Source organism: Drosophila subobscura, chromosome U (assembly GCF_008121235.1).
Source record: "Drosophila subobscura isolate 14011-0131.10 chromosome U, UCBerk_Dsub_1.0, whole genome shotgun sequence".
Taxonomy (NCBI): Eukaryota; Metazoa; Arthropoda; class Insecta; order Diptera; family Drosophilidae; genus Drosophila; species Drosophila subobscura.
This window is the reverse complement of record NC_048534.1, coordinates 5,448,565-5,463,648: the sequence shown is the minus strand read 5'-3', so window position 1 is coordinate 5,463,648 and position 15,084 is coordinate 5,448,565. Positions and strand designations below refer to the sequence as shown.

The window sequence follows — 15,084 nt, the reverse complement described above, 5'->3', positions numbered from 1 at the left end:
TGAAACACACACCTTTAAATAATTTTTTGTACTGCTACAACATTCCGCCTGTCACCTTTGCCATTCAATAGAAAAAACCAAAGCTTCTTATGGTGCAAAAAAAAAAGAAGGAAACAATTTGAATGAGTATCTATTGAAGCACATTCCCTGGCACGCAGCAGCAGCTACCCGCTCCAGTAAATATGGTATATGTAAGCCCCTGCCTTCTCTTTTTTTATGAAGGAAACACCTGGCGATGGGTAGCACAATAAGAATGCAGCCATGTAGCGCCACCCAGAGCTGTAGCGAAAGAGATAGCTGGGTGGGAGGGTTGTCAGAGAGAAAGAGAGAGAGAGAGAGAGACCGCCAAGCATTTTTAATTAAACAGCCGCGTAAGGCGATGAAGAAGAAGGAAGACCCAACCGAACCGAACCGAGGCGATCCAAAACGAACCTTGGGCCAAATGGTAAGGCAAGAGGAAGCGACCGAGCACAGTGCAGACCATAAAATAAATCCACGCCAGAAAGTATGCAACAAAAGTTTGCAATTAAAATTCAAATAACATGCTGCAGGAAAGGCAAAAAGGGCCAAGTCGCAGGCTGAGAAGTAGGAGGCATGGCATCCAAGTTAGAAGGAAGCGCACAAACAACTCAATGTGTTGAAAAGTGGTAGACAATTCTTAGAAAACCGCCAAAGCTCACTCACACACACACACACTGAGAAACAGACCACATGTATGCGTGCATACATGTGTGTGTGTGTCTATGCGTGTGCCCATGAATCACACACGAAATGTAATAAAGCTTTGCGTTCGCTCGCTCGCTCCCTCGAATTTGGCCATTTTCCTCGCATACGCAATTCCCATTTCATGTAGCATTCTTCTGTGCGTTGTGCACTTCGTCTGGCGGTTGTGGCTTCCCCTCTCCCGCATGGCAAACATCATCATATTCATTATTATGACAGTTGTTGTCACAATTAAAACAATACCAAAAACAAAAGTCGTAAGTTTACATGGTAATTAAATATTTTAATATGCCTGCGTGCCTCGAAGAGAGAGAGTGAGCGAGAGTGTGTCTCTGTGTATTCTCCGCCATTTGGCACTCCACTTGGGTATACCCACTGGAGGCTTCTCCACTCAGTTTGGTTTTTGGTTTTCGGGGTTTTGGTAACTGCGGTGTTGGCAGGACTGTAAAGGGGCATAGACTGAAGTCCTTTCAGGAAATGAAGAGATAGCATAGGGTGCTGGTGGTACGCGCAGTGGTGGCAGCGGTTAAAATTGCCAACAGCTTGCCAACGTCTGCAAAACGCAACAAATTGTCAGCCATTGTGTGTGTTTGTGTGTTATATATTTTTGTACAATTTTGGAAAATACACTCAAAAAAAATTTAGGGTGTTAAAAGAAATGATTAAATTTTAAATTCAAGTTTCAAACATTTTAACAGGTTTTTTTTTGGTAATGTAAACTTATATTCCAAATGGTGCAACAACAGAAAACTGATTTTTTAACTTATATGATATTTCCTCTCATTTCTTCCTTTATTACCAAAGATTTACCATGTGCTTGAATGTCTTTTCCCTAGATTACCTAGATTTCCATTTATTAAAAACTTTATAAAAGATTTACACCACAAAATGCTCCACAAAGTTTCACCACAAATTCCCTACAAAGTTGTCTCATCTTGTGCTATTTTCTCGCCATGTAATTTTAATTTTCTAATTGTCAAAGTTGTGCGTAGAATTTCCACATACACAATTTCCTACTTCTGTCTCCTGCTCTCTTACTTATGTCTGCAATTCCTACTTCTGTCTCCCGCTCTTCTACTCCTGTCTGCAATCTCTTCTTCTCTCTTGCTCCTAACCATACCCGCGACACACATCATCCTTTAGCTTCAGATGTTGTCGTCATATGAGTGATTCTCATTCTCATATGCGTGCTGTTTCTAGTTCCTATTCCAACTGTTGCTCAACTTTTCCTCACATTGTATGTGAGTGTGTGTACATACATATGTGGAATGAGGCATTTTGCTATGCATTTAATTACAACTTTATTTAAATATTTTCTGCACCATGTCGCGCTGTCAACATTTCGTCAGACCAGACCCCAACTTCATTTCCTTTCGTTCTCCGTCTCCGTCTCCGTTTCCATTTCCATTGGGGTACTGGCATTAATTAATTCAATTGAATGCTGCGTCTGTCATTTCCGTTGTGGATTCTCGCTCTGGATTCTCGGCATTCGCCATCTCTCATCCACGTCTTCGTTTTAATCTGATTTGAGCACGCACTTAGACATTATTGAATTTAAAGACGAAAAAAAAGAAAGAGGGTAGGAAGGAAGCGAAAAAGCGAACAAGGAAACAAAACTTATATACAATATTGCTTATTTCGGTTAAATAAGACAATTCATTCAATTTGTGGCCACTAAATCAACCATAATAATAACCACAACAAATGGACCTCCCCCATAACCGAGCAGCGGCAACAGCAAAAGGAAAAGCTAAGGCAAAGCTATATAGAAAAAAAAGAGAAGAAACCCAGAGAACCAAGCCGCAAATTCAACGCCCAATTTGTGCCACGCTGCTGCTTCCGTTGTCAATAACAATTTACGGGATAAGAAACACAGGGACGAGATGCCAAGGACAATAATCGAAAACAGCAGTAGCAGCAGCCGGTCAGTAGAATATATATATTTCCTTTTATATATATATCGCAACTGTAGGGTATTATGCGTTTTGCGAAGATTTACGGAACAAGATGAAGAAGAAAATATGCTCGTAAAATATAAACATGGAGGAATATTTTTGAAAAAATTGTGCAGATACTTTACTATAGATTATTCGCAATTCGGAACTGTAGATATCTGCTCTGATACAAACGATTGTTTAGTGTTGTTTATCACAAAGAAAAGCCTTCTTTTCAAAACCTTCAATATCTCCCTCGAAATGCATCCTTAATTTTTAAAGGGTATTCATAGCTTCGTTTTTAGTAATCTTTCTTGCCTTTGCCATTTTTTTTTGTTCCTCCGATATTAATAATCCCGAATACGCAACGGAGCAGTAGACCTTTGAGCGGACTTGCAAGACCCATGACAAAAAAGCGATCAGCCAGGCCGACAACAAATGAGCTTGGACAGAAAACAGGAGGCGGAGGAGGAGGCGTAGCAGGACTCTCGGAGGAGAGTCTCTCTAATATGTCACTGTTGGTGCCAATAACAATAATAAGCAGCAAAACAAAGCCTAAAAGCTGCCAACCATAAATTCAGTTCAGAAAGGAGGCAGCAGGCAGCAGGAGGCGTAGAAGCTGGCCATCCAAGACATTGACAATGTCAGGCCCCCAGACACGGACTCTCGCTGGATTGGGAGGAGAAGTGTGGTGAAACCAGGCCACCCCCCATTCCTCTGTGCCAATTTGTGCTGCAAAATTTATGAAAAGTTCAATTTATTGTGCGACATTATTTTTAGCACATAGTTTGCTCATAAAAAAGGAGGCACATGCAGGCTGGCAGGCTGGCAGGCAAGCAGTCATTGTATACCCTGTTTAATTTTCTGTGGATGGGGAGGTTATTAATTTAAAATGCGTAAGGCATTACGTGAATGGAGCGGAAAGGGAGAGAGAGAGAATTCCATTCAATAAATATTGGTGTGTGGGATTTGGTGTACATCAATCGTTTATTAAATTTCAAAGTATTGGGATTTGTTATTGGGATTCCTTTTGGGATTTTTGAGCGTAAGAATCTTTAGATTTAAAATACATATATTTAGGTGGGAGTATTTTATTCGTCAATGAGTTCGATTTATATTAAATTTATAAGCAGAATGTTTTGGAACAATATGAAAATATTTATTGCACCTTCAAACTAACTTATTGTCAATTAATATTTTCTGAGCATACCCCGCATATTATTCCAGCGTAAACAACAAGTCATTTAGCCAAGTTTTGTTCTTTGAACTTGAGAAATTTATTTTATATTTTATTTAGAAACTTATTTCCGAAAATTTTACTTGTGAATTACTCACACATGAAAGAAATGTTGGCATATCAATTTTGATGCCATACGCATATGTATTATTTCTGCATTTACATATACTCATACTGGCATGGGGGCGTACCCATATTTATGTGGCTGACTGTGTGTGTGTGCGACAGCGGTAACATATGCCATAAATTGCCCGAAGTGCTCTCCACACCGACTTTCTCTGCTGCTGCTGCTGCTTTTGCTTTATGTTCTTTATGCCATCATCCATGCCATCTTTCCAGTTGGGAAACAAATGCTTTGGCATTATTGAAATTTCTTGCTGTTTTTTTTCCTCCCTGTTTGGGTTTTTCTTGCTTTTGCTTAAACTTGTTCGTTTTTTTGCTTTTGGCTGTACTGTTTATGCGGGCCAGACAATAACCCTCTCTCGACTTCACATCAATTTTACATCAATCCATATCGAAGCAGCAAACACACATAACAACTCACACACACACATGTATTTTATATATGATTGTGGATGTTGTTGGCGTAAGTTGATTTGCATATTTTTTTGTTAGTATCCTTTTACTCTGTTTGCTCACTGGATTCTTTCACAACATTAGCAAACGCATCTTGACTTTGCAGCAGAGTCGCCCTCTCCCGCTCCCGCATCCGTTCTTTCCCTGTATATTCGTCTCCATTTTCTAGGAAGTGCAGATGAAAAAGTAAAATTCTCAAATTTATGGGGCATTTTGTGCCTTTCGTTTCGTATATTTGCTTTTGTTTGATGTTCTGGTATTTTGGAGCAATTTTTAGGTCGTTTATACCACAACTTGACATTGAATGCGAAATAATACATCATGTGGCTGCTGTGGCCGAGAAGTTTTTGCAATAGAACTGGATTAGGGTACTGAAATGTGGTCTTTTTCTAACAAGTCATTGCAAATTCTGTCTTGTAAAAGCCAGTACAATTTACCATATTTAAAAGTCGAATAAAAATTGTCCTTGAATTTCCATCTGTCTTCATCCTAATTATGCTGCCAGAGTTTCTTGGTATTGTTTTTTTACACTTTAAACATTTTTCTCCTATTTATCATTGAGTTTTTATCAAAGAAAAGTCTGCATTTACCTGTTTTTGTAAATTCCAAGACTTAGCGCGTGTGTCTAGGTATAAGAGTATTCTGTTGTATATTTTTTTGTTTGCTGGCTCCCAACAGTCTGGCAACAAATTAATTAGTTAGGCTTTGTTGTCATATTGCAGCTTCATTAATTAAAACTGAAAGCAACCCAAACCCCCTCAAATCCAAGCCGAAACCAAAGCCTTGATCCCCAGATTTGCTCTAGGCAGATAGATAATGAAAAATGAAAGCATGAAAGTCATTCCAAGGGATGGGGCAACCAGCACCAGCACCAAATACAAAAACCAGAAAATAAGCTCAGGAACAGGTCCAGGATCCAGAGGCCACAGGACCACGAGGAGTCCTAGGCAGAGAGGAGTCCCAGGCATTTTGTCAAAAAGTTAAGTTGTAGGCATTTTTCTGGCCAATAAGGGAAATTATTTTACATGACTCGGCATATCAAAAATGTGAAAGTAATTACCACAGCAAAAGCAGCCAAATCATCCTTTGAACCACGTACATACTATAGAGATAGCACTCGTACGATACAGGAAAAAAATAGAGATACTATTACCTGTCCATGAATGGCATTTTGAAGGCATTTTGTAATCATATAAATTGATGGCTTACATAAAAATGTGATTGTTAAGGGAATTGCCTAAATGAGTTGTGCATTTCAGGATGATAATTTTGGTGCTGCATGTGGGGGTAATAGAATACCCAAAAGAAGACTGTATTTATATTTGCGGTTTTCCAGAAATTTCTATAGTCCACTGCTCCAAGGATATATACTGATGTTTGGCCTACTTTTTGGGCAATATTTAAGAATTATTTTCTGAGGAATAAACTGAATTTAGTTCGAAAAATAAAAAACCTTTGAAGACTAGTTATTTAACTTATTAAAACATATTCTGGAATATATTTGTATACCATGATATTGTTATTATTTGTAGGCTGTTGTTGAGATATCGTTGATGAAATCGCCATTGAGGGATTTCCTTTGGCCATCTTTTATTTTTTTCCCACAAACTAAAATGTTTACTGGCTTTCCTGTTTATTGATTTGGTTGCTTTAGTTTTTCTTATCTCCGTTTTAGTGTATTCCCTTGCTTAAAGTTTTGTCCCCCGTAGCTGGGGGTTGCGCTTTCACTTGCTTTCTTTCGCTTTTTGTCATACTTACATTGTGGGTGTGTGTATGTTGCAAGGTTTACCTTTGGAGTTTCTCCCTGGTGGCCAGATAAGCAGAGTGTGGGAGTGCGGGAGTGGTAGTTCGGTGGCATGTGCAACTCTCTGCGACAATGCGCGCACATGACCCCTTTTGCTTGACCTCACTTATCTTACTTAGTGGTTTACGGGGGCGACTCCACCACTGCCTGTGCCCCTGGTGCTGGTGTTTCATGTCATGGTGTGGTCTGGTCTCTGGTCTGGAGCTTTGGCTTGGACTTGGCGCAAAGACAAAAGGCAGTAACTCCCAGGCACCCCGCACTTTTGTGATATTTATGTCGCCAGCTGTTGGCATTAGTGGACGACGACGACGACGACGACTGGGCTTTTAAGGCCGCAGCATGTCTTCTGTCCCACATCGCAATAATGTTGCTGAGAGAGTGTGAGAGGGAAAGAGATGTTGTTGCCGCATTAGGTTTCAGGCCACAGAAAGCTTAGGCTTGCGTTTGCCCCCCGTTTCAGGAAGAGTTTTTGCGGCTGCCCAATCCAATGCCCATTCTTCCATCCTGATGTATCCCTGATGTGTGTGTGTGTGCTGGCAATAAACTTGTCGCTTGTTATTATCGTCTTAATCGTCTCCGACTCGGAGCATTACATACATTAATGTTTATATCCTTTATATGTTTTTTTGTTGTTGTTGGTTCTTTTATGTACTCCCGCCCTCCTCATAATTGCCTGTCATTGCAACAGTTGGGCTTTCATTTTGGGCCGTTCCCTGAGAATTGATGAAACTTTCACTTAAGCTCTGCATGGAATATCCTTGCGGGCTCCTGGTTCTCTACAAAGTTCATCAGCCTCTTACTTTTTGGGCTTCTGGACAACCTGCGGCGAAGGTTTTCACAAATTTACATACATAAAACCTCGTACTAAAGAACATTTATAAAAACCTGCAAAGGTATCTACATATTTTCATAGTCAGTGTTTTTTTTTTTTTGGTTCACTGGAGCTTTTTGCTTGAAATACTCTTTTAGAAATTAGGGCTTTCGAATTTGGTGGTGAATTTTATGGGGTGATAAGAAAAGGTAGAATTTTAGAACCAGGTTATCTTTCATAGATGATATTTTATTCAGTAGATAATACAGAAATCGATTTTACGATATTTAAATCTGTGCAAGTCACACTTTTAGTATCTTCCTAGTTCTTGCCTATATTTAGAATAAATTCTCTGATCTGATGCAATATTTGTAGCCGTAAATGATTTTTATATGTTATTATAATGATTACTTCTGTGATAGTATAGAATAGGTAGAATTATAAGCATAGAAATGACATAAACCTCTTCCTACATTCGTTTTCCTAGAGCATTCAATCTTCTTTAGTATTCTAACTCCAAGCGGCTCTCCTCTTTTTTTAAATAATGCGTTTAGGGCCACGTGACAAAGTTCTGTAACTGAAATGCCTATAATGCCACGGACTTCTCCCAGTCTCTTCTGAAAGAAAACTCAGTCCATAATCTCGACGCGTCGCGACATTTGCTGCATAATAATAAACAAAAGGCAACAGAAAGGAGCTCTAGAAGGAGGGAGCTAAAAAAAAGAAGTCAGCGACAGGCAGCGATTTGAGAAACAATAAAACAAAGACTAGTCGGTGGAGGACAGGCACAAGAATACGGGATGGAAAGGGGAATGGGGGATGTGGGATGGGGGACGGGGTTCGTTCGGGGTTGAGTTTTGCCATAGACAAAAGGCTAAAGAAGGCATTGCATACTTTACTGCTATATGACTGTAGGCTTAGCGACAAAACATTTATGCTTTGTTGGATTTTGTAAAAGAAGCCAGTTCCACGAAGTAGCAAAGGGCCGGGCAAGGCGCGGCTCCCGACATGATTGTCTCCTTAGTCTGTCTGCTAGTTTTCGACAAGCATTGAGGGGAAGCTGAAGGCTGAAAAGGTTACATATTAATACTCAACGCAAAAGTTAAAGGTTAAGGTGAGATGAAAACGAAGTTTTTCATGGTATGGTATTAGGTTTATAAATGGCGGATTGGAACAGGGCTCAAGCTTGAGTTAAAGAATGATTGCTAGAACGTTGCATATATTTGTTAGACATTTGAACTTTTTGTTGCAGAAACAAGAAGATATTTTAAAAAGTCTTTTGATGTAGGAACGTGCACAGCTAAGATTTTACGTATCTTTAAGTAGAAACTTGTCACCGAAACTCATTAAGTATTTGGTGTACACTTTCAAGAGTTCCAGAGTTCATGTTGATGTAAGAAGAATTTTCAAGCCTCATCTTAGCCTCAGGTTACCTTGCAGGCAGCATCAACAGCAGCAGAACGTGAGAGTATTATATTGAGATACATGAAATTCATTTTAGTTCTTCAACTTGACACGGTCTTAGTCCTTCGTGTCGTTTGCGCAGAACTTTCCCGCCCAGCTCTGTCTTGGGCGAGAGTAATTTTAGCTATTTATCAAGGTATGACAATGCGGATTTTGCACGGCATTTAAAATGCCGAGCAAATCTCGGAAACTTCAGACTTGAGATTGGCGTTCGCCTCCCCAGCACCCACCGACCAACCACGTGTAGAAGAGCACTTAAAGGCATCTCTCTCGGGCTCTCTCTGGCTCCGCCCTCTGCTGTCCTGAAGGTAAGAAGTCCTGGCACGGATACCACCTTGGGCTTACTTTGCATTGTTTTTGTTGGGAGAGGACTTAAGTGTTGCTGTTTACTTTTGTGCACATTTAGCTGCCAGCCATTGTTGGGTGTCGGTGGTGGCGGTATTGTACCCTTAAAACGGGTATTACTATCTTGACCAAGTTTTGCAGGTGGTAGGACTTTTAGAAGCTTCAACAATATGTCAGTCTTACATGTAGATATCTGTCTAAAAAATGTGTTTCTTCCAAGAAGAATCAATCTGCAAGGGTATCAACCTCTGCGGCGTTCAAGGCTAGGCCTTACTTTGTTGCTGCTTAATTTTTGTTGGTAAGGATTTGCTGCTGCCTACTTTTCGGCAGCGTCGACTTAATGCGTATGTTGAACCAGCTTCTAAAGCAGCAGCAACATCAAGTGCTAGACAAGTTTTTCTCTCTCGTTTGACCATCTGCCAGGGGCCTTTTTTGGCAGCTTATAAATAACACAGATTAAACAAAACACCAAAAATGAAAAAGAAACTTTTGTGGCGGCCAGTAAAACTTTTTCGTCCATCATGATCATCATCAATATATACGAAATACTCGTACATGTGTGTGCGTCTCTTTCTCTCTCTCTCTCTGGCGTTCGTGTATATGTACATATATATACTCAATATAATTTCTGTCAAAAGTTGAAACTAATGAAAGCCAAAAGCCATGCTAATAATAATAAAACTTTGCCAGCCCTGCCTCTCGGCAAACTTTTCGAATTGTCCAAAGGTCTGGATATCTCACCTTCAAAGACAGAGGCAGAGAGTGTGAGACAGGCATACAGACAGTGAGGGGACATTTGGTTGACACTTCAGCTTTAGTTCAGTTTTTGGTGATTGCCTTCATGCTTGTGGTAGATATATGTATCTATATGTATACCATATGCATCTAATACATTTCATAAATATTGTGACAAGCTCAATAAAATATCAAAGCATGCTTACTGATGCGTTTACGTGCGTGAAATGAAAGCCAAGGAATGTAGAGGCGACAGTTTGGTTATTTCTGAAAGGTAGATGTTCGGAATACACTATGGAAAATGGTGTAGCAATAAGTTTTAAGAAGTTTACAAGACGCTGTTGTTGAGTTTTTATTGGTGAACACTTGGCAAAGGATAAACTCATAATTTATCTACCCACTAAATTGTAAAACATTCAGCATACAAAAATGAACATGCCTGAAATTTGTGCAACCTCAACAAAGCATCGTTCAATTGGAGGGATCTATTTAGGCTTATGGTGCCTTTGGTTCTTCTCTTCTGGCAATTTGGCAAGTGCCTGGAACAGTTTATGAAATTGCCAGGTTGTCTGCAAAAGCATTCCCCATACCATTCTGTTTTCTTGTCATCATCTCTGCTGCTGTTGTTTGTGCTGTTGGTGTTGGTGGCAAAGTTCTTGGCCTTGTTCTTGCTGTTGCTTTCTGTCCAATCATAAATTGCTAAGGCCTACTCACAGCGGATACCGCAGGATAGAATCGTGGTGGTGCGAGGAGGGACAGACCAGACCCGACCCGACCACACGTGTGTTGCGTCTCATAAAGTTTGCGGCATTTTAAGCTGGGCCCCGGCTTACGTGGTAATCCCGCCTAGAAATAATGAGTGTTGCCATGTAGCCGAATGTCTTCGACATCGTTTTGGTTTCTATCTCTTTTAAAAAAATAAGAGACATTGTTCAAGAATATAGATAGATTTTTGGGAGGCAGAAATGGCAACACAACAAATCCCCATTTAATAGAGTGGGCGTGCGGTTCTCCTAAAATTCAGAATAGTTTTTCCCAGCTAAATTTCCAGGCACAGGCCTTAAGGCAAACACACACTCTCTCTCTCCCTCTCTCTCTCTCTCTCTGCACGTGTTGACAATTTTTTGGCCACAACTTTACATTAGGGCTAGAAGCAAAAACTAATTATATTAAAATGTCATGGAAAATTTGTACATATTTGGTCAAAAATGGGTTTTTCTCTACGTTTTTGCCTGCTTTTAATGCCGAGTTTTGTCCAGTCATTTTTTGGCACAGCAAACAGGGGGAAACAGTAGAAACAGAAGGCGAGCAGTGGATGTGGCCAGAAGTTATGGCTTAGGCAAAAAGTTCCAGGCGAAAGTTTGTTAAGCCTCTTAATGGATATTGAAATGTGGATTTAAGTGGGTCAAAATGTGGTCGAATTTAAGTAGAAAATATATAGAAATTCTGTCCAGACAATCACACATCAATTGTGAAGCAATTAATGTTTCTCGCCGGGGTTTTGTTTACCCCATTAATGTATATTTTGAACAAATTGTAGATGCTTTTCCTACTACTTTTCGGCGGCTCTGGCTTGATGAAGGAGAGATTAAACTAAAAACACATCCAAAATTAATTGAGAAGCAATTAGAGTCCATGACAGGGTTTTCCATTCATTCTTCTTCAACTCATACTATCATTCCATAGTTCTACTTTCAATCTCTGTTCGAGACCTAATTGAATTGCTAAATGTCTTTCTTCTGGGCGACATTGACATTTGGTTTTCCTGCCAGTGCCTGACAGTTGACAGCTGATTGAGAGAGTTTTTTGCATAAGAAGCTGTCCCAAAAAGGGATACCATTCCCATGAAAATGTACTGTACCTTGTGTACTGCTTCCACACCTAGACACAGCCCTCTGATGCTGCTGCAGCACGCTTTTAATTTTGATTAATGACATCTAAGTCAACATTTTTGGACCCGCATCATTTATATGCCTCACTGATCTCAACATCCGTGCGGTGTTTAGGCTTACTTTTGCTTTCGAACTTGAAACCCAAAGTTTTAGCTTGGATCGATTTCGTGATGAATGGTTTTAGGAAGGCCCTGACATTTTATTCTTTCAATTTAATTAAAAATTGTTTGCCGGTACATAGTTCTTGTCCAAAGGAGTTCTTGGGGCTATAATCGCTGGCTCCTGGCTCCGCCTGTTTCTTGTTTTTTAGTCTGGCATAAAGTTTATTTTTTATTACTCTTTGAAGTAACATTAAAATTTAGTTGCATACGCAACAGGGAGAAGCGGGGTCCAAACGAACTAAGGAAGGAACGACCGGCTGGCTATTAAAATCCTCCAGTGTAAAACTATGCTGCACTCTTATAAGTATTTTATTTGCAGCTGCCCAAAGGAGCAGCAGAAGTATGAGCCAGGAGCCAGTAGCCAGGAGCCAGCAGCCAGGAGGATGCAGTAGGAAGGATGCCGCTGCCGTTTCTTAGACTCAGCAGATTTAGCAATGCTTTTGGCAAAGTTGCCGCATTAAAAATACAACACGAGGCAGGGCCTGAGAATGGGCATGGAATGGAATTGGAGGATAATGCCATACACACAGAGTTGCAATCTCCACAGGAGAGTAGGAAACGGAAGTCCTGGGTAGTAGGAAATGCAATGAATCGTTAAATTTAGCATCGTATTTCAATGCAATTCAGTGGGAACGTTGGTTGCTCTTCATGCTGCTGCCGCTCCTGCTGCTGCTGACAGGTGAATTGCAGCTGTCAGTCGGTGGCATGTCCCCCAAGGAGACGACTGACTCCTCCACTCCACTTCACTTTAAGAGAACGACTCATCTTCCTGGAGAACGACTCATCTTCGTGGAGGACGAGTGATTTGTCGCCAACATGACAGGCAAAGCAGCTTAGCAGCAGCTCATCCTCTTCCTGCCCTCCACAGTTCTTCCCTCCATTCAGTTCTATGACTATTTGCAGCTTAAGCATTTCCATTACAAGAGCTTCGCCAAAAGGAAGGAAAAGGAAACCCCCCGTTTCTAAAACCCTTTCATTGCCCATAAACATTTCTTCCCTCGCACTTTGCACTTATTAAAAAGTCGTACATATGAGGGCCGAAGGAAAATTTAGGGGCGAAAAATTGTACAAGTAGCTTTGGGGCATAAATTTCACGGAAAAACGTAGGAGGCCTAACTTTCAAGTTTCTTCTCGTCTCTCATCGCCACTCGTTTTCGTCTCTCGTTCAACCCCCTCCTAACTAGGTCTTGGGTCATAAAAAGCAGCTGCATACTTTACGATTCCCTATACCCAGCAGCAGCAGCATATGCTGATTTTATACATACGAATAGGAATGCGAATACGAAAACGAATTTCTAGAGATCCCGTTTCCCTCTCTCACTCTCACTCGCCTGTTCGAATGCCACGCGAGGTCAATTTTTATGAGCATTTTGGCATATTGGAAACAGGGCCAAAAGTTATGGTTATAATTCAGCAATGTTCGGAACAAAAAGGCAGTAGAGCGGGGCATTGAAAACATATCATCCATGCACATAAGTATTTTCACCCCTTAATTGAGATGTTTTCTCTATGGCTCTATAGGGAGCATGTGGTAGGTTTAAAGAAGCTTTTATTCATTTTTCGAGTTGCGTCCTAGCTTTTTTTGGGGTGGATTTAAAACTTTGTTTTAGGGAACTAATAATGCTTGAGCTATGCAAATATGCAGAAACAATTTAGACAGATTTAGAGTACTTTTAAGTATGCTTAAGAGATATTAACATTATATTATTAAGAGTATAAATATTTATCCATAAGATAAGTCTTTGAAAAGTCTAAGATAACTTTTCAGCTAATTGTATTTTACTTCCCTGCAAGTATTCGGTAGTTTCATTTTTTCTGTATTGATTTCTCTATTCTAGACAAACATTACTTTTTATATCTTAATTTTCACATCACAAATTGTTTCTTTTATCCCCTTTTGCAATTCTATTCCGCGACGCCACTGATTACAAAAAAAAGGAGATAAAATCGATCTTTTTACGCAAAACCAATTCGAGTTCTCTATTTCATATCTGTGTCTTTTTTTGAAATTTTTTTTATCGGTATAGTAAAAAATGTTAGTATTAATTCTGTATCTGTATACCTATCTCTGTAACTGTATTTGCATCTGTGCTTGGTCTTATTTTGTGAGTGTGAGTGTGTGTATCTATGTACCTATGTATCTATAACTGTGCAAAATTTGAAACGTTGAAATCAATTTGCACATATCAACAACGAAATTGTTTGCTCGACTGTCGACTGCATTGCGTTTTCCCATGCATTTCCTACTGGCTTTTCCCACACAAGTGTGAAATGAAAAATCAGCAAGAAAAACTTGGCTGCAATACGAAGCCCCTTGGGGGATTTGTACATAGGATATACAAACGTATATCTATGCCATCTACAAATTTCATTTGCTATTCCTTTAATCTTGATAACAAAAAAAGAACAAACAAATAAAAAAAGCATGCTAAAACCTAAACCCAAAACCGCGAGAGATAGCACAAACATAATTAAATTTATTTAAATTTATATATCTCTCTGCGTCTGTATCGTGGTATGTTTTTTTCAGGCAACAAGCGAGCAAGCAATCCAGCAAATAAACAGAAATCCCTGTTTTATGGCCTTAATGATACGCTTTTTATGGGTCGTCACGGAAAGTGTCTGAATGTCTGAATGTCCTGTCTACCGGCCTGTTCTTCCCATTGCCTTTGCCATGCCATGCCTTCAAATTGTTTAAGCAAACATAAAACTTTACAAAAATGCGAGTAAAAGAATATTTACTCAGAGAAATTTGCTGTGTAGGAGGAGTCGGAGAAGACGCTTCTCAGAGCTCATTACAGCCACAAAAACCAATATGCTTATTGCTCTTTGGCACACTCCTGCCTCCTGTCTGTCTCTCTTTCTGTGTCTGCGTCTGTGTCTGCGTCTGTGTCTGCGTCTGTGGCTGCGTCTGTCTCTGTATCTGTGTCTGTGTCCGGGGCTATAAAAACTGTTAACGTAAGCGTAAAATGCTTTCAAGTGCTTCGCAAATCTAGCAAACCTCTCCCAACACCAAACCCAAACCAAATGCCAGGCAAATCGTCTTCCCTGTGGGCGAATCTTGGAGCAGGAATTTTTTTTCCCATCTTCATTTCTAATGAGCAAAAGCAACAATTGGTGTAGGTGGCAAAAATGTACATTCCTTGGCCATCATTTTTACGTCTTACTTGTCATAAATTAAGGCCAGAACTTAATGGATTTTAACAGCTGGAAATATTCTTTCTGAATCTTGATACTCACTTTACTGATTTTTCAATAAAATCCTTTATGACCCTTTGAAAAAATTCACCATTTGCCAACAAAAAACGCCTCAATACATCCATTTTTAATATTCTAAAATATACATTAAAATGTATTTTCTTCAATATATTTTATTGTAAGCAAAATGTTACCAGTTTTCTC

General features: G+C 39.8%; 1 protein-coding gene across 8 annotated transcripts in view; it reads left to right on the top strand.

Moving 5' to 3' along the window:
* Positions 1–15,084, top strand: part of LOC117900258 (tyrosine-protein phosphatase Lar) — a 143,450-nt gene that overhangs the window by 56,197 nt on the left and 72,169 nt on the right. The window lies entirely within an intron of this gene.